The 9,089-nt window shown below is 40.1% G+C and overlaps 1 long non-coding RNA gene across 1 annotated transcript; it reads left to right on the forward strand.

The window, feature by feature from the left end:
• Positions 1-570: 570 nt before the first annotated feature.
• On the forward strand, positions 571-7,974 carry LOC126385017 (uncharacterized). Its single transcript, XR_007569384.1, has 5 exons — positions 571-2,088; positions 2,408-2,523; positions 2,852-3,048; positions 4,044-4,127; positions 7,837-7,974. It is a non-coding gene; the product is annotated as an uncharacterized LOC126385017 (long non-coding RNA).
• Positions 7,975-9,089: the final 1,115 nt, after the last annotated feature.

The following is a 9,089-nucleotide window of genomic DNA, read 5'->3' on the forward strand; positions in this document are numbered from 1 at the left end:
CAAAATTTGAATATGTGTAAATCTGAATGTGAACTTGTGCAAAAAATATTCAATGTATGTAAAATAATTTCTCAGGAAATTATTTGTGTTCCTTTAAAACACAAATACAAATTGATAATTACAACTGCTCGAATCTTCCCCACGAGTGACAGATTCTGTTTCCTTCCCCACGAGTGACAGATTCTGTTTCCTTCCCCACGAGTCACAGATTCTGTTTCCCTCAACTACAAATCACAAATCGTGCCTCCACTGAGATATTTGGTGAAAAACTATCATTCAGTCTATGGAGAAAAAGGCGGGTGCTGATCTGAGATTGACTAATTCCACAACCAATCAGAGGAGAGGGGCTTTTGTCCCACAGTCAATCAAAGGAGAGTGACTTTTGTCTGCATGGCGCAGTGAGAAGGAGAGAAGGCCTGCCAGTGGTGCATTGTTTTCAAACTAACAGCAGCAGAGATAGCGATTTTGGCAACATTCAAGGTAGGTTGTATTTTTAACCACATTAATAAATAAACTGTGACGCGAAGCTGAGAAATTTAGCGTCCTGTCACTTTTCCTCTGTTTTGCTAACCCTCCTCCCTGCCGTGTGCATTTTTTTTCAATGAAGTCGTTGAGAAATCAATCCGTGGAGCGGTTGATTATCATACACGTTACGATGTGTGTATTGTTGTAGTCTTATCTGTCATAAATTGTAACAAGAGATTACGGGGCGCGTGTGTGGCGCGGTCGTGGTGCCACTGAGAGGAGAGCTGTGACCCCGGGTCAGATCGGCTCATGCAGGGTTAGTTTTCAGACAAGACACACGGAAGGGAGAGCGTCAGATTCATATGCTGTTTTACAAGATAATCCTTTGTAGGTTGAAAACATGGATCTATAAAAATACTAGTTAATATCTATGCTTGAGAGATGGTAAAGTAGTAAATTGACAATTACTACGTTACCATCTATAAAAATACTAGTTAATATCTATGCTTGAGAGATGGTAACGTAGTAAATTGACAATTACTCCTATTCTCCTCTCTCTGTGTGTTGCTCTGAGGTTTGAGGTGGAGCTGCAGGGTTGGGCGGAGGTGTGTGGGGAAGTTTGTTTCACAACGGTTACGTTCAACAGCACAGTCAGAAAATAACGTGTTATTGATCTGATTCAGCGGCTTTCTTACTGTCACTGCTCTCTACTCTCTACCAGCGTCAGTGGATCCGGTGTTTCGGTTTAACTGATGACCGTGTTAACTAGTGATTTTCTCACATTACAAGATACGTTACAAGAGGTGAATGAGTCTTCTGAACACAATTTAACTTTAGCGTAACTTAGATATTAAACACAGACGTGTATGTATTTAAAAATGATTAAACTACTAAAGGCTTATGAGAACACCTATGTGAAAGTCATCATATAACACGGTCACCACTTAAACGGAAACACCGGCTCTGTGTCTACCTGTGTAGCTGCTTACTGACCGAGCAACTCTGTCCCCCGTTCAGTGTCTGGACCTTTTATATAAATAAATAAAGTAGCAACCGGAGAGAAATGACAGTAAACTGCAACAGAGGCTAATAATAATGATATAATGTTAGCCTCTGCCTCAGAGGGCGGAACTGAGTCTCCGTGTTCATCAGAGACAGAGACACAGGAGGATTACATAGAATGTGGGCCACCACAGTCTATATAAGTAATGGGAAACATTGATAAATCATTTATTTTTAGGGGTGCTTAGATCAATTTTAGGGGTGCTAGGGCAAGAGTGACAGGACGCTAAATTTCTCAGCTTCGTGTCAGAGTTTATTTATTAATGTGGTTAAAAATATAACCTACCTTGAAAGAATGAATGAATTGAAAATCGCTGTTTCTGCTGCTGTTTGTTTAAATCCAATCCACCACCAGAGGGAACTCTTCTCCTTCTCACTCCGCAATGTAGACCAGAGCCCTTGAATAGAGAGTCGCGTCATCTACGTACACTCCAATGGGCCATTTTTTCACAGCAATGGCAGATCGCAGAGCCTCTCAATAGTTCCCGGAAGTAAGCGGCACATGCTAGCAGCGCAATGGAGTTACAGCAGAAAAGACTGGCTGTGATGTACTTTTAACGGGTAAGATGTCCAAAGACTAAAATTTTACATTATTAGCACAACTTATCTAAATTAACATGTGCATTAAAGCTTGTAAGTGGATTATCCCCCATTAAATTAGTAGATTTATGTAATGTTAAAAGATAAGATAACAGATTAGGCTAGGACACTGTACATACTGTACTTTGTGATTCTGTTGAGTATACCTGTCTATAATATGTTACAGCTCAGCTGATATTACATTGATAGCAAAGTGAGAGGGAAGTTTGAGGACCTGAATGAGATTTAAAACACAAGATTAAAGCAGCTGTGTGGAACTTTTCGTTTTTGTTGATTATAGCGCCCCTTTGGTCGAAGCGGTATGACACCCACAGCCTGGTGTCGTAAAATCTCGACTGCAACCGGCAATCACCGCATGCATTTGTTTTGGAGAGCGAGAGGATTAACTAACGTCAGGTCAGTCCAAGTAATTAGTGGAAACAGCAAAATTACTCAGTAAATTCTCCTGTCGTGTTTCTGTTCTGATCTAATGTAATCTGTTGTGTATTTTGAGCTACTAAGGCTACTGTAGTAGTGTGAGCCTCAAGTTATTCTGGGTGATGTAGTAACCGTTGTTGTGCTACTGGAAACAATGAGAAGCAGCCGTGTACGTTTGGTGTAAGGAGGAATAAACAGTTAACAAGTCATCGGCTGAGTCCGCATTATTTTGGGAGTTATGCCCTTTCTCTATCATTTTCATATTGAGACAACATGATGGATATCTTTTTTGTGTCTGTACATCCAGTGGCTGGGTCTCAGCGGTTATCATGGCACTTGTAGGGGGTCAGTACATCTTGTGCGGAGGGATACATCGGTGAGCAACAGCTGCAGCTTGACTCTGATTCTGTGCAGCAAAATGGGAGCGGAGGATTCAGCCTCTCTTCTCGCCCACTCAGCATCTAACACAGGGAGTTCCTCATCTGTGTACTCCGGCTCAAACAGGTATGGCTCTGGGTCTGTGTCCGCTACAAGAAACTCTTCAAAATCGCGTTCAAAGTCGTCCACTGCAGCTACTATAGTCTGGAGATATCGCTAGGCTAAATAAACAGCTGAGTTTTGTTTACAAGCTACGTCTGTGTCTGTGCCTGCTCACCGGTGTATCCCTCCGCGGATCACAGCGCAGGACGTACTGACCCCCTATAAGCGCCATGCTAACCTCTGAGACCCAGCCACTGGACGTACAGACACAAAAAAGATATCGATCATGTTGTCTCAATATGAAAATAATAGAGAAAGGGCATACCTCCCAAATCGTCGGAGTATTCTTTTATGTGAAGATGCACAGTGAAGACATAACATAATCCTAACACAGCAAAGCTGTTACCTGCAGCCTTCGCTTGCAAAGCTAACGCTACTAACGTTAGATCAGTCCAAGTAATTAGTGGAAACATGCTAACATGCTAATGTTACACACAAATTAGTAGTAAAGTAAGACCTGTTCATAAATGTTCTGGTGTAGCTCTGAATTTCTTATAAACTGAGGACAACTGCCTGCTGTATATTTGTGTTCATGCTCACAGTCACAGATAATTTTACATGATGCTCCTTCGTTATCCGCCATGACATCAAAAGTACAACCAAGTCCTCATAGATACATCTCTGGTAAAACTGTTAGGTGTTATGTGTTCAGCAATGCTCGTTGTCCGACCCGAGCGAGGCTACGCTAAATAGCCATATAGAGAAAGGCTTTTTTGTCGTTGTTCAAATAAATATGCGGATCTTCAAGGGGGGGTGATACGAACTCGGGGCAGTTTTATTAATGGTAAAAAGTTCTGCACAGCTGCTTTAAGTAATTTTGATAAATGAAACATACCAGGCTAAATGGGGAGTTATTCTAACTACCAAATATATTTCTGTGTTATACATATGATTATGCTAAACATATATTCTATCACAGTATTAGATATGTAATCTTGTATATTTGTAACCTTCTGTAGGAGCACTGGGTGGTGGCGGAGCAGTGATGCTGCAGGACCACTGTGTGAGAGAGGACGCTACAGATAAGTGCTGAGTCGACCTTGGTGAGACTTAAAACCTAACAATTGTGTGTTTCAAATAGTTCCAGAGATAAGGAATCATACTTAATATGTATTATACTGCATTTTATATTAATTATATAAGTAATTATATTGAATATGTAATATATGATATACAGTGTTGGGCAAGTTACTTTGAAAATGTAATACATTGCATATTACCAGTTACCGTCATTAGGGATGTCCCGAGCCGATATTCGGATCGGTATCAGCCGCCGATATTAGCAAAAAACGTGCATTGGCATCGGGTCGGACTGCATGGAAAAATGCCGATCCAGAACTGCGATCCAGTTTTTCATGGAGTCTGATCGAGGTTTTCTGTCCAGCCCAGCGCTCCGCAATTCAAGCAGTCCATTCCCGTGATCCGCTCCAGCACTTTCTATCAATCCACCAGGCCAGCATGCAGACACACAGGAAACAGCAGCACCAGGCTGGCACTGACACTACTACAATAACTGAAAAGGAAAGGCTGCATTATTTGTTAAATGTCAACAATGTCTTGTGGTGTTAATCTATTTTTTATTTATTAGGGGGCCAAAGCACAAGTGTGTGGAGTGTTGCTGCTATTTTAATTTCAATGTTAGACATTTTAAAGATTTCTTGTATTGATTTATTTTCTATTTATTAAGGGGCCAAAGCAGCCAAAGCAAACCAGCTATATTTTTTATTTAATGTTAATGTTCAAGTTTAAAGTTTGTTAACAATAAACAGGTCAGTTTCTCATACCAACTGTTGTGGATCATTCTAACTAACCCGATTAAGTAGTTGTTCTTGTTAGAGTAATATCGCTTGGTCAAACCTTTTCTAACATGACTGACAACAAAATAAGTGAATATGTATAATACGCGCTTGGATCGGATTGGTATTGGTATCGGCCAAAACTCAAGGCTGTAATATCGGTATCGGATCGGAAATGAAAAAGCTGGATCGGGACATCCCTAACCGTCATTATAATATTATAATAATAATAGGCGTTTTAAAATAGAAGAGGGTCATGTTGTTTCATAGCGGTGAATCAAAGCACAGAGAGCTTTAATTACAGTTCATTAACTTACAAATCCAGTAGTGGGCAATATTGCATAGTCTAATGAAGGCTCTCCTCTGGAGTGCAGATCTGAGTGATTCACGCATTCACATACATTGGTTACAACTTTGTATTAAAATCCCCTGCTTATATAAATAACAATGTGATGATATTAAACAACTGAATAGCCTAGACCTTTTCAAATAAAGAGGTAACTGTGGACACAGGATCAAAGTCTGATAACTTATGAGATAGGGATGAATATTTGAGAGCCAGTCATATGAAACACAGTAGGCAAATGCTGAGGTTAGCACAACAAAAGCAAATTGGCTTGCCAGTCAGTCACTATGACAAGTGCAAATTAATACACCAGAGCTGGTAGAGCCACCTGCTGGTTTCCAGTGTGCTCATCAGTTACAACAGCACCCAACACTGAAATATAAGTAAACATTTTAAGGAATTATACTGCAGTGATGCTGCGTGCCTCATGTCAGGAGTGCTGCAGGATGAGGACCATTAATGTTACAGTTCAGGGTTCCGTTTCACAAAGCAGGTTTAGTGAAAACTGTTAACCCTGAAATGAGGGAAACTGGGTTTTCCGTTTCAGAAAGGGAGGTAACTTAAACCAGAGAAAGCGGAGTAACTCCAGCCCGTTTCAGAAAGAGAGGTAACTGAAGCTCGGTGTCAGTTACTATGGTAACTGACTCTGTGAACCTAACCTGGTTGGGAGCAGGTTTTCTTCAATGAACCTCGAGTTTCTAGCTGTCTCCTCCCTCTTTCGCCACACACGCAGTGTTATTCATTCATTAATTTGTTTAGTGTCGCGCTGGTTTCAGCGAGTATGATCATCTGTCCTCAAGGTAAAGTCGGATCCTAAAGTGTGTTCTAGTTCTAAATCTGCTTTTTTCGACCATGGCATGTCCGTTCTTGGAGGACCCTGTGGACGAAGAGGCAGTGTTACTGAGGAGGGAGGTACGCATTCGTCAGGAGATTATTCACAGGCCCAGAATTGACGTATTATCATTTCCAGAACATTTTCTTTTTGAATGGTACCGTTTCACATCACAGTCCATCATTTATATCCATAACCTCATCCGTCGTGACATAACCAACGTCGCCAACCGTGGACGTGCACTTTCATCTACCCAGATTCTTTGTGTTGCTCTTCGTTTTTTTGCAAACTGGAGTTTTCTGTATATCGGAGATGCAGAAAATATCAGTAAGGCCATTGTCTGCAGAGCCGTGAGAAAAGTGTCCCTAGCTCTGAAACGTCTATTAAACTCTTTTGTTGTGTTCCCTGGACATAAACCTGTGAGGGTCATCAAGGAGGAGTTCCACAGGATTGCAGGTGAATGATGTAGAAATCAGTTAAAATTTATGATTATAAATCATATTCAGTTAATGACATGGTGCTGCAACCTCAGACTGGGATTAGTCATTTTAATTTTTTTAGGATTTCCCGGTGTGATAGGGTGCACTGATGGAACCCACATTCCCATCATTGCTCCTTCACAAATTGAAGGAGACTATGTGAATATGAAGTCCATTCACAGCATTAATGTGCAGGTAGATTGACTGTCTCAAAATGTCAGACTGCATCACACTGCAAAAACTCAAAATCATACCAAGAATATGTGTCTTATTTCTCGTCAAAATGTCTCATTTCTTGTTGAAACAAATCACACCTAAAAGTAACTTGTTTTTAGACCATTTTCACTTGTTTCAAGTACATTTTCACTTGAAAAATAATTAGGTGGGATTGCGTCTAAGTGAACTAAATTTTAGCTTTAACACCATTCCAGCTGTTTGCATCTGTAGCCTAACATTATTGTGATTGCATAAATGTATAAAATAAATTTACACTTAGGCTACGCATTGACTCGAGCAGTAATTTTCTCCCACGCCGACTCCCATTCCTTCACTGCTGCAGCCATGTTACTCTTCTTCCTGAAAACAGCTTCAAATTCGCTGTATGAGTGCATTACAATATCCAACTCCAGAGGAGTAAAAAAATGCATACCTTGTAGCTTGTTGCCATGGTGAACCGTGGTATCGGGGCTCCATTGATGACGGCTTTTTAAAGTCGTGGTGCACGCGCTTAACTCAGAGTGAACAAACTCTGTGTTGATTGAACCGATTGAAATCACCTGTTCTGAAACCTGTAACCCAGAGTTTCCCATCTCAGAGTTACTCAACTCAGAGTTCAGGGTTAGGCTCAGAGTTTGTTGAACCTCCTTTCTGAAACGGACCCCAGGACTGGCAATAACAATGATGTTACAGGTCCAGGGGTGCATTGTGGTGCAGGGGAGCTCACAGCATGATGCACAAAGATGGTGGGAATTAAATCTGCTCTTAGCTTTGTCTTGCCCTTTTTGGTCTTGGCAAACTGGTCTGCACTAAAATGTGCCTGCAGTGACTTCCCACACACAACTCACTTTTGTCTACCCACAGACATATCCCATAGTGGTTGAATGCATACAGTATTTGGGAACACTTTATACTTACTGAACATGTATACACTCATTACATATCCATGAGACAACTTCAAACAAATTCAATTAAAACTGATGCCACTTGTCATACTTGTGCCTTATCTCACAAGGCAAACGTCAGACCCAGGCATATACGTGTGCCTAACCATTTCTCCTCTTTCTTTTTTTTCTCTTTCAGCACAAGAACAGGGGGATGCAATGGAGCCTGAACTTACCCTGCAATGAAACAACCCCCTTACCCTGAGTCTCAACTCCCTGGGTTTTGCAAGCCTTTCCCTGTTCCTTATTTTTAATAAACCAAACACTGAGCTTCCCAATAGTGTGGTCTTTGTTTGTGGAAATGTGCTAATGCAGTATTTGAGAATGATAACTTTACATATTTTTGTTGTTGTAGTCTGTAGTGAGTCTCAGGTTACTCCTGCTGACTTTAGCCAAAAAGAAATTCTCATCTCTGTGTCAATTAAGAAATTGTGCATGTGTATCTCTCTCTCTAAATGATTGGAACATCCCCACACAGCACCATGGTGGAGACTGTACGAGAGGACAACACGGAAGGAAGGGCACAGACAAACTGCTTGACATCCAAGTCACGTTTCTGAGTTTATTAGAAATTAATTTGTTATAGTAAATAAGTACATCGTAAAACAACAAATATACATAAAATATATATGTCTGTAAGCTGCTGCTGCTAGCCCAGTGACCAATTGTGCTGTCACTTGACAGTCATTGGTAGTCACCTGTCATCGGTCTCCTTCTGTCCCACTGAAAGTAATTAAGATAACATTAGTTAAAAATCATTACAATCATTACATTATCAATAAATGTTAGGATGTGACTACTCTTGACAACCATACAAGACTAAGGACAGAATTGAAAAAATAATTGAAAGCAATAAAAGCAACATGCTGTTTCACCAAGGTAAGGAAAGATTAACATATTTAAACAAGGCAGACAACAATATATGTTATATACACATTACACATAGTTAGGCCTATACTGTGTAATACATTTCTATCATATAATTATGCTATGTCATTAATATACTGGCTTGTATACATATATAAATACATATCCTTATATTTAAACTGTGCACTGTGTACATACTGTGTAATATTCCTGTGTGCAATATTTTGCCACTTCCTGTGGGATATCTATACATTTCTATATTTTTACAGTAAAAATACTACACATCATGTGTATTACACTCATCCTGTGCAGCTATTAATCATGAGCATACAGTATCTGTTTCAGTGAAAGGTGTATGGATTTTCTATTATTTTCATTATGTCTAATTTGTATTTAAAAATATTTTATCCTTTTTCTATTGCCTCTGCTCTGAGCTCTGAGCTGCTGTAACGTGAATTTCCAAGGTTGGTATTAATAGAGTCTTACCTAACCGTAGTAAACTAACACTAATTCTCAAATATTAGC

The sequence above is a fragment of the Epinephelus moara genome, chromosome 23 (assembly GCF_006386435.1).
Source record: "Epinephelus moara isolate mb chromosome 23, YSFRI_EMoa_1.0, whole genome shotgun sequence".
NCBI lineage: Eukaryota > Metazoa > Chordata > Actinopteri > Perciformes > Serranidae > Epinephelus > Epinephelus moara.